Genomic DNA, 10000 nt, shown 5'->3' on the forward strand with positions numbered 1-10000 from the left:
AATTTTGTTTCCATTTTCTGCCAATGTCATCCTGAAAATTGTCTTCCTGACACCTAGGGCAAAGAAAGTCACTGTATACATTAAAATAAAAATGCCAGATTGTTCATTTACAAGATCAAATAAAGATATTGTTTTTTACTTTTATTCTTTAACTTGTTTCAGTCATTTGACTGTGGCCATGCTGGAGCACCGCCTTTAGTCAAACAAATCGATCCCTGGACTTATTCTTTGTAAGCCTGGTACTTATTCTATTGGTCTCTTTTGCTGAACTGCTAGGTTATGAGGTTGTAAACATACCAACATCGGTTGTTAAGTGATGGTGTGGGGGACAAACACATACATACACACACACACATACACATATGATGGGCTTCATTTAGTTTCTAACTGCCAATTCCACTCACAACACTTTGGTCAGTCCAAGACTATAGTAGAAGACACTTGCCCAAGGTGGCATACAGTGGGACTGAACCCAGAACCATACAGCCACTCCTGCACCTAAAATTTTTCACAGAAGGTTATCATTCTTACAGCAACAATACTCTTCTCAATACATGTTACATGCCATTTAAAACAACCTTTTGCACTTCTTGCAGGAATGGTAAGCCAGAGATTATGCTCAAAAGATTTTCAGTTCCTTTTTTTCATCATTTCTTGTGCTTCTACAATCACTGTTGTTGTAACTATCTTGAGATGCCACATTTTTTTTTCGATTTCAATCTTTATATTTTCTCAGTTTGTCAAATCTTTTGCTGAAATTTTATGATCGCAAGGGGTACTGATGTTGATTAATAAACGGAATTTATTATTTTGGTCTTTTACAACAATATTCAGTTTATTAGCTTTGATGCTTCCAAAGAAGTCCCAAAGAATCATTACATTTTTTCCCTCAGTTACAACTTCGGGGTAGTGACTATACAGTTTTAATTTTATAATGCTGACATATTAACCAGTTAGATATTGGCCAACTCTTGTCATGTCTTCATTTATACTCCACTGGTGCTAAAACTTTACATCCAGAGATTAATAAGCCCACTGTTTCAATCTCATCATTGCAGAATCAGCACTTTGAGTCAATTCCATTTTTCATCACATTGGTTTGATAGTTATGTGTCAATAAGCTCTGATCTTGAGCAGTTAAGATAAAGCCTTCACTCTCTGCCTTTAGCCCTGAGCTTTGGAGTCACTGATGGGTGTGCTTCTGGTCTACACCAGCTTGTTTGCTATGGAACACATATTTGTCATGCAGAAGTTTCTGCTCCCACCTACTTAGCCAATTGTTCTAGCATTTCTTTGTCATTAATTTTCTTTTCTTTGAAACAATAGTTGCTACACTTCCTTCAGGCTGTCCAGTTTGAGTATCATTCATGAAATCAATAGCAAATCTTTTGCTCTTCATCTCATAATTTTCAATGTGTTTTAGCATCCAGTTGTTAGTCATTACATGATATTTTGCCAGTCCAATCCTGGTGGTTTTGTAAAAAGAGTTCAGATGGGATCAAGCCTCGATGTTCTTGTGCTCTGGGAAGGTAAAGATGATCCATGTCTACCTTGGGTAGTGCATCTTATAACAAGCCAGCAGCTTATGAATTTTCCTATCAGTTGTTCAAATAGCAAAGCAACATTTACACAAGTGCAGTTAAACATGTTGGGAGGTGTCGATGTATTTTCTTTTCTTTTCTTTTTTTTGCCATTATTTATTTACTTTGGGGGAGGGCAGGTATTAAGGAGTTCACTTCACACATGTGTCTCTTTCAGTTCAATCCCATGGCACAACACCTTGAAAGGGAGTTTGCTAGACAGAAAAAGTGCAGAAACTTATTGAAGAGATAGTTTGCAGTTATCCTATAAATGCACTTCTGCTACCACAACTCTGTGTGTGTGTGGGTGTTATGTATGTGTGTATATATGAGGGGGTACTGAAAAGTTTCTGGCTTTAAGAGTATTGCGAAAGGCTTGGTTGGAGGCCCAACCTTCTGAATTTCTTTACAGTGGACTGCTGCAATAAGTATGTGAATCTGAGAAAGGAATATGTTGAATAAAATCATAATTAACGGATCCTCCTCTGTTTTCTTTTACCAAAAGCCAGGAACTTTTCACCAACCCCTCGTGTGCATGTGTATATATATATATATATATATATATAGTAAATCCCCAAAAGCGATGGACAAACACAAGGAAAAGAAATGGCAATGCATATATATACACACACACACACACACACACACACACACACACTCACACACACACACACACACACACACACACACACACACATATACGAAGGGGGGTTGAAAAGTTCCTGGCAAAAGGCCTGGCTGGAGGCCCATCCTTCTGACTTCTTTTACTGAACTTAGAAAAACTGAAGGGCTGCTGCAATAAGTGTCTGAAACTGAGAAAGGAATATGTTGAATAGAATCATAATTAACGGATCTTTCTGTATTTTCTTTTCCCCTAAACCAGGAACTTTTTAGTACCTCCTCGTATGCGTTTGTATGGGTGTCTATTTTTGTGTTTGTCTTTCATTGCTTGATTATTGGTTATTGATTATCTATCTGCTTGATTATCCAGTAAAAAGAAACCAATGGAATAAGTATCAATAAGCGGTAAACTTTATATAAGTACTGGCATTTATTTGATCAGCTAAACTCTTCACGGTGATACCATAGTATAGCTGCAGTCCAGTGACTGAAACAAATATAGGAATAATAAAGTGGTAAAAAAATAGAGTGTAGCTAATTGGCAACTAATTACTTTCAAATTCAGGAGGGCTTTCGAGTTCCCGAATATGGTTGTTTTATTTCTGCTGTTCACTTAGCACAACAAATTGCTAAGAGAGTAAATCTTTGCATCTTCAAAAATGGCATTGAAGAGTCTCTTTCAAATATTTTATCAGCATTTATCAAGTACTTTAGCTAGAAGTTGGGTATTCTTACCAAAGCAAGAAACATCTTATCTTCAAGTACATTGCTTGGAAATAATGATGGAAGAAGAACTGAATTACAGACAATCATTTTGGAAAAGGGCTTTTCTTTATGGAAGAAGCCAGGAAGAAATCAGGCAGTAAAGAAGGAATCGTTGCCAATGGTGACCAATAACCATGGTAACAATTTATAATGATTATCTTCAAGGACTTAGTTTGTTTTTTGTTTTTTTTTACCTTCTACCCAGTTTCATTTGTATATGCTTCTTGTTCCTTGTGTTCACTTTAATATCAATTATCCAAAGTAAAGCAGTTGTTGTTTGTTCCTTCTTAAGCCTGGCTTGTAAGAGCTGGTTTTCCCTTGCTTCATTCACTCATAAACACACACGTTGCCCAGTCTGAGATTTGAACCTGTGATCCCTCAACCACAAATCCGCCGCTCTAACCACTTGGCCATGTGGCTCCACTAAAGTAAAGCAATGAGCTGGCTGAATTGTTAGCACACCAGGTAAACTGCTTAGCATGATCGCTTCTACACGGCCCTCTACAGCCATTGTAGACATGTGGATGGACCACAGTTGTGAACCATATTTTTACCAAAACCCTCCTACCAGAACCTGTGTTGACAAATCAACATTGTCAACTATATCTGTAGAGGCGCACATAAAAGTGACAGTCCCAGCTGGAGTCACTGTATTTGATGGAGAGTTATGTGAAAGTATTGCTTTTGTGCTTTTTGCCCTTTTCCTTCACTAGTAAGCCTCAGCATCTCTTTACATTACTTTTGAAATATGGTGTATATGCCCCACTACCCATTTTCGATCTTTGATCGCATTGTTTGTTTACATCTGACATTTCAGATACCAATTTCTCATAACAAAATTCGGTGCTGGCTATAATTTCTGTAGAAAATCTACAGAGATAACCTTAACATATAATGTAAGAGCACTGCTAACACAGTAGAACATGGTACTGACTTATAAAAACATTTTTTATGTGAAATATAACAGGTCGGACACCAGTTTTTTTATGTTGATTGTTTATCACAACAACAGGTCGTTGAAATGTGAGATATACTATATCTTTATTTATAATGTTTTCATTCGTAAGTTATAACGAATTTTATTGTTTATTAATTAAAAGCTATAATGATAATTTCGTTACTTATAACTTAATTATGAGTATCTATCACTAAGCATAACTCTTAGTTTAGTTTAGGCTGTGTTATGATGTATACATGATAAAACGCTGGGTGAGCGTTTATCCTGTGCACGTACGTTGAAAATATAGATTATATTTTTTTGACCGTTACACATAAAAAAATATTGTTTCATTCATATACAGAAATAAATTCAACAAGTTGAAAGAAACGAGAAGTAAAAGGAATTAAGTTTCTTCATTAATTTATTATATACATATTTTTACATTTATAGAAATTTAGAAACAAAGCATTTCATCGTAGAGAATTTACGACTTAAATTTATCATTAACTAGTTTCTCATTCTAACTAATAAGGTTTCACGACAATTCAGTATTGTCGGATTTGAGTATGGAACATGGCATATATATTAGCCTATACTGAAAAGAGTGAGTGTCGCGGATTTGTGTAAAATCCAACGAACACTGGAGATTTTGCCGAAAATCAGGGTTTTTATAACTACTCATACACGAATCAGAGAACCGTAACCCCGTGAAAGATTTCTTCAACGAAGTTCATAATTCGTATATGGGCAGTAATTTTTAACCAATGAGAAATCAATAATTTCTCATGTTCGGGCAAACGAACTTACGTTCTCTCTCCGCCTCTTATGAGTTTGCTACACATTTAATATATTTCTTAGTATATTATAGTTGCAAGACAAAATACTGTGTTCTGGCCAGTCATTAATAAGTGAACTTCTATGTAGTTCTACCCTACTGTGTTAGTGATCACCTGTGGCTTTTAAGGTTCACATTCAGTTATTTCATGCTTCTCTTGCATACATCTTTGAAATGAAGATGGAGCTGCCCTTTTGTTTTGTTTTGTTTTTGTTTTTGTTTTAGTTTTTGTTTTGTTTTGTTGGATACCACAATATATCTTTGGGGAATTGTCCCATATGTCATGTAGTGTGCATGGGCCTAGCCAATGGGGATGTTCTTCATCATCTACATCATCATCATTATCATCTCCTTCAACACCACCACCATGCCAGTGGCATATGGAAAGCACCATTCAAGTGTGTTCATTGCCAGTGTCACCTTACCGGCACATGTGCCAGTGGCACGTGCAAAAACAACATTCGAGCGTGAAACAAATAAAAGAATAAACAACTGAGATCAAATTGTTTTGCTAAAACTCTTCAAGGCAGAGCCCCAGCATGGCCACAACCCAATGACTGAAACAAATAAAAACATAAGGAATAATAGAGACTCCACTATTATTTTTCTCTCTCCCGCCTACTCCGTCCTCACCTCTCTCCGTCCCCACCCCTCTCCGTCCCCACCCCTCTCCGTCCCCACCCCTCTCCGTCCCCACCCCTCTCCGTCCCCACCCCTCTCCGTCCCCACCCCTCTCCGTCCCCACCCCTCTCCGTCCCCACCCCCTCTCCGTCCCCACCCCCTCTCCGTCCCCACCCCTCTCCGTCCACACCCCTCTCCGTCCACACCACTCTCTGTCCCACCTCTCTCCGTCCCCACCTCTCTCCATCTTCACCTCTCCCTCCCCACCCTCCCCACCTCTCTCCCTCCCCACCTCTCTCCCTCCTCCTTATCTCTCCCTCTATCCCTCCTCCTCATGTTTATCTCAAAGGCATTACTAGATTATTGAGGTGGGTGGGTGCACTTTACAGGCAGTTCTTTACTCTAAATCTTTAGAACAGTGTAGATAAGAGACAGCACTCCTATCCTCTTCCATGCACCTCCTTTATGAAATATGTTAATTTATGGCAGGTAACTTTAAGAGAATATATTTGGTGCTTTATACTTTGCAAACAGGTGAAATGAGTCAATCTAGTATAACGTGTTCACTGCCAGAAACTTGATAAAGCACCTGTGGCAGGATTGAAGTTTTGAAGTAAAATTTGGTAGTCCAATACTTTATGGAACTGAAAAATTGCAGCCTATGACTTTAGCAGTATTTCTTTTCTGTTTTTTACTTTGTTGGGTGACTTGCCAAATATGTCAATCAAATGACGAGGCATGAATATCTGGCCTGGGTATTAGCCATACTGGTCTTTTCTTGGCTGAAATATCTTATCTATGCATGTCATGACTACATATAAAAGCATTAGCTCACCACTAACTGAACTGGTTGATCCTGGCCATCGACAGTTTGTTGTCTCTTCACCCACTCGACATCTAAGGATATTCGCCATTGACTCAAACATCTGGCCTGGGTATTAGCCACACTGGTGTTTTCCAAACTGAAATATCTCACCTCTGCATTCCATGATTACAGCTGATAACATTGGTTTGTTAACTGAACCGGTTGATTCTGGTTGTTGATCGTTTATTGTCAGTTCATAATCTCGGCATCTGGTGATATTCACCACTGATACAGTAAAATCCCTTTGCCAGAATAGTAAAATAATTCACATCCAAATATACTACACTGCATCCTGTGAATTCAATGTACCCTGGCTCAAGTGGTTACATGCTATTTAGCCCATGGCTGGGACCCTGGTAGGTCCTACCACTCCGGATCAGAGTAGACTTAGAAACAACAGCGAAATAAAAGTAGCTGAAAGGTGGGAATTGAAACGCAGGTTTGGACTTGGTTCATTGGGAAGCTTACATCTGTTCTAGGAAACCAAGCCCAGATATAGTGGGGGAAAGGTGAGTGGTGGGGGAGATTGATTTCTTGCATTGAGCACAAAGATGTGAGTTAGGTAAAAATATTGATTTGTGTGTGTGTGTGTGTGTGTGTGTGTGTGTATGGAGGGAGGGACAACATGATGAGGAAATAAAGAAGACATTGATTTAATGTGGGACAAAAAGAGATTGATGAGGTATTGATATTTTTTGTGGGACAAGTTGGTGGAGGAGGTGGGGAAGAAGGAGGGATATTGATTCCCTACATTGACACCAAAGCACAAATTTATTGAAGAAATGTATCAGTGACAACCACCCTTATATATATGACCGGTATGTATTTTATCAGCTCTACCCGCTAAAGACAATATTAACCACAGTAGAACTTTAATTCAGCTTATGGGAAGATGAGATGAAATATTCAAACGTTTACAGAAAATTCTTCTCTGTATCAACTTTCTTTCTCTTGATCTTGGCTGCAGTTATATTTCAGTGTGTGAAAATCTATCATTACCATATTTCTGTTAAAATGCATTGCCTTTGTTCCAATTTATTTTGAAAATAGCAAAGAGTTTCGTAAAATAAACTTGGTCATTAAAAAGTTGGTGTTTGAAACATAAAATAACATGAAATTTTGGTGGAAGAATTTAATAAAGAGAGATAACAAGGTAATGCCATTAGTGAGAGGGGAGTGTCAGAGAGCAACAGGGGACGCTATGCTAAGAGATGTAAAGCCAAGGTAGGAGAAATGAAGGACAGGAGGAACGAACAGGCAGGTAGAAGGAAGTGATTATTGAGAAATTAGCAATTAGCGATGGGGGGAAACCAGAAGCTAAGAATGAAAAACGACAGAATTGAAAATTGAAGTAAAAATGATGAAAAATGATGAAAAATGACAAAATTAAATAATGGAAAGATGAATCAGTGTGAAAGGTTTTATTAGATTACACGAACAGAGAACAGTGAGGAGACCCTTGGTTTGAATAGGTAGAAGGAAGTGATTAATAAGCTGTTGTTTGGAACATAAATTAGCATGAGGTTTTTTTCTTAGATCACTTTAAAACAAGAAATTTGTATCATAGACAAGGCTGTGTCACCATTATTATTACTATAATTATTTCCATTTCACTTCTCAGCACTCTTGATTTCATTAACTGGTTAATTCTGTAAGAGCAGACAACAACCTGTCATCAGGTTGGTATCAAAACTGTTAAGGCAAAGAAGCTAATCACTTGGCTCTTTGCATTTTTATTTCTGGCTATTACATTCATGATCCTACATGTAATAACTATTGTCACACATTAGAACCCACATTGTTGCTAAATGATGGATAGGAATATTTTGTTCCTACAAACATCGTTTTTGATTGGTCTATCCATTTTAATCTTGTGAGAGTGAAAGATAAAATTGTATTATATATTTACTTATTTCAAAGTAATAAGATCTGGCTAGCATGGGCCCAGACCATGTCTAACTTAATAGCACCACCTGGAAAAGACATTTAAAAGTGTTTCATATGATTCATTCATTGGGTACTATAGCCCATTTGAAAAGAGAATTATTATTTAAAGAGATATATCTGGGAGTAGGTGGTTTATCTGGAATTTGTTGGAGATATTCATCCAGGAACTATTTAAATATTAAGGGATCTTCTTGTTCTGTTATGTGTCTTGGTATGATGTTAAAGAGAGCAGGACCAGTGGAGGGGAAGTAGTTCTATCTTAGTGTTGTGAATATGACTTTTGTACAGGATAGATATCATGGGAACCATGCCTTTGGTGAAATTTAAAGTGGATGCCAACATTATTTGGATAGGATTGATAATAATTTCTTTTTAATTAAAACTTGCAAGAAGTCGGTAATTCTAGAGAAAGGTGAGTAAATTGATTCTTTCAATCCCAGTTTTTGATTGGTACTTTATTGACCCTGGGAGGGTGAGAAGCAAAGCTGACATTAATAGAATTTGAAATAAAACTTGCTGCCTCAATAATAATATTAGTAGTAATAATAATAATAATAATAATAATAATAATAATAATAATAATAATAATAATAATAATAATAATAATAAAATATTCAGACAAATACATAACAAAAACACCAGGACTTACAAATATATATAACATACAGAAAATTGCACTACTGGGTACTGCACACATTCTACGCAAAACACTTTCAATACAGTAAACATAAGAGCACCACAGCAAACCACAGCACATACCCAAGGCGCACAGAGCTGCGCTCGGTAGTGAAGTGAAAGCACGTTATAAAAATAAAACTACTGAACAATAATAATAATAATAAATGCCCTGATGCAGTACCAGGCAGTGGCTCTCATGACTTCTGATCTTAACTGATTGAAAGTGTTATCATGTACATTGTTTTGTCTTGGTATAAAAGATGGGCTACAGCAAATAGTCTGCTTAATACCACAGATTTGCTTGTCAATTGTTTGACCGTAACCAGTTGAGCATGTCCCTTGGTGGCTGACGATATGTGCATCTTTGATCATGAGCAGAAGTAGTGGGGGAGCATCATAGTGTTAGGAGGAATTCTTTGGGGTTTCAATAATTCACCTGTAGAAACATGGGAGTTTTGTTCAACAGCCTTAAACAACCCTCATTTAGGGACTTTTTGAGCAGGATGGACTACTTGACCTGAAGAAAATTCAAGGTTGTTTCCATAGATGACCAGCAGTCGCCCATGCATACCAGCCTCCTATCTCCACACCACCAGTGTTATCCAAGAGAAAGGCAAAGGCTGATACAGCTTGGCATCGGTGACATCGCAACTCATTCCTACAGCTATGTGAACTGGAGCAACATGAAATAAAGTGTCTTGCTCAAGAACACAACACACAGCCCAGTCCAGGAATCGAACTCACTACCTCATGACTGTGAGCCATGCACCTTCACATTATGAAATAAGTACTACTGAAGTACTGAGATCGATGTAATCAACAAGCACCCCTCCTGCAAGCATTTCAGGGTTTGAGCCAATTGTAAAAAAGATGAAGGAGAAGGAGGAGGAGGAGGAGCAGGAGGAAAATCATTATTATTATTATGGCTGCCATACTGGAAAGACACACCAAACTGGAGTTCCCTAATTATAAGTGTTTCATCAATCGTTTTGGCAGTTTAAAGCACGTCCAGTCTCTTTTACTCTTTTACTTGTTTCAGTCATTTGACTGCAGCCATGCTGGAGCACTGCCTTTAGTAGAGTAAATCAACCCCAGGACTTATTCTTTGTAAGCCTAGTACTTATTCTATCAGTCTCTTTTGCCGAACC

At 37.7% G+C, this 10000-nt stretch overlaps 1 protein-coding gene and 1 pseudogene across 3 annotated transcripts in view; one reads left to right on the plus strand and one right to left on the minus strand.

Annotated features, from left to right (window-relative positions):
• LOC149132131 (uncharacterized) overlaps positions 1 to 1090 on the minus strand; it is a 7162-nt pseudogene extending 6072 nt beyond the window's left edge.
• Positions 1 to 10000, plus strand: part of LOC106870605 (centrosomal protein of 104 kDa) — a 298564-nt gene that overhangs the window by 51432 nt on the left and 237132 nt on the right. The gene's annotated exons all lie outside the window — the stretch shown is intronic.

Source organism: Octopus bimaculoides, chromosome Z (assembly GCF_046866305.1).
Source record: "Octopus bimaculoides isolate indiv1 chromosome Z, ASM4686630v1, whole genome shotgun sequence".
In the NCBI taxonomy this organism is placed as follows: Eukaryota; Metazoa; Mollusca; class Cephalopoda; order Octopoda; family Octopodidae; genus Octopus; species Octopus bimaculoides.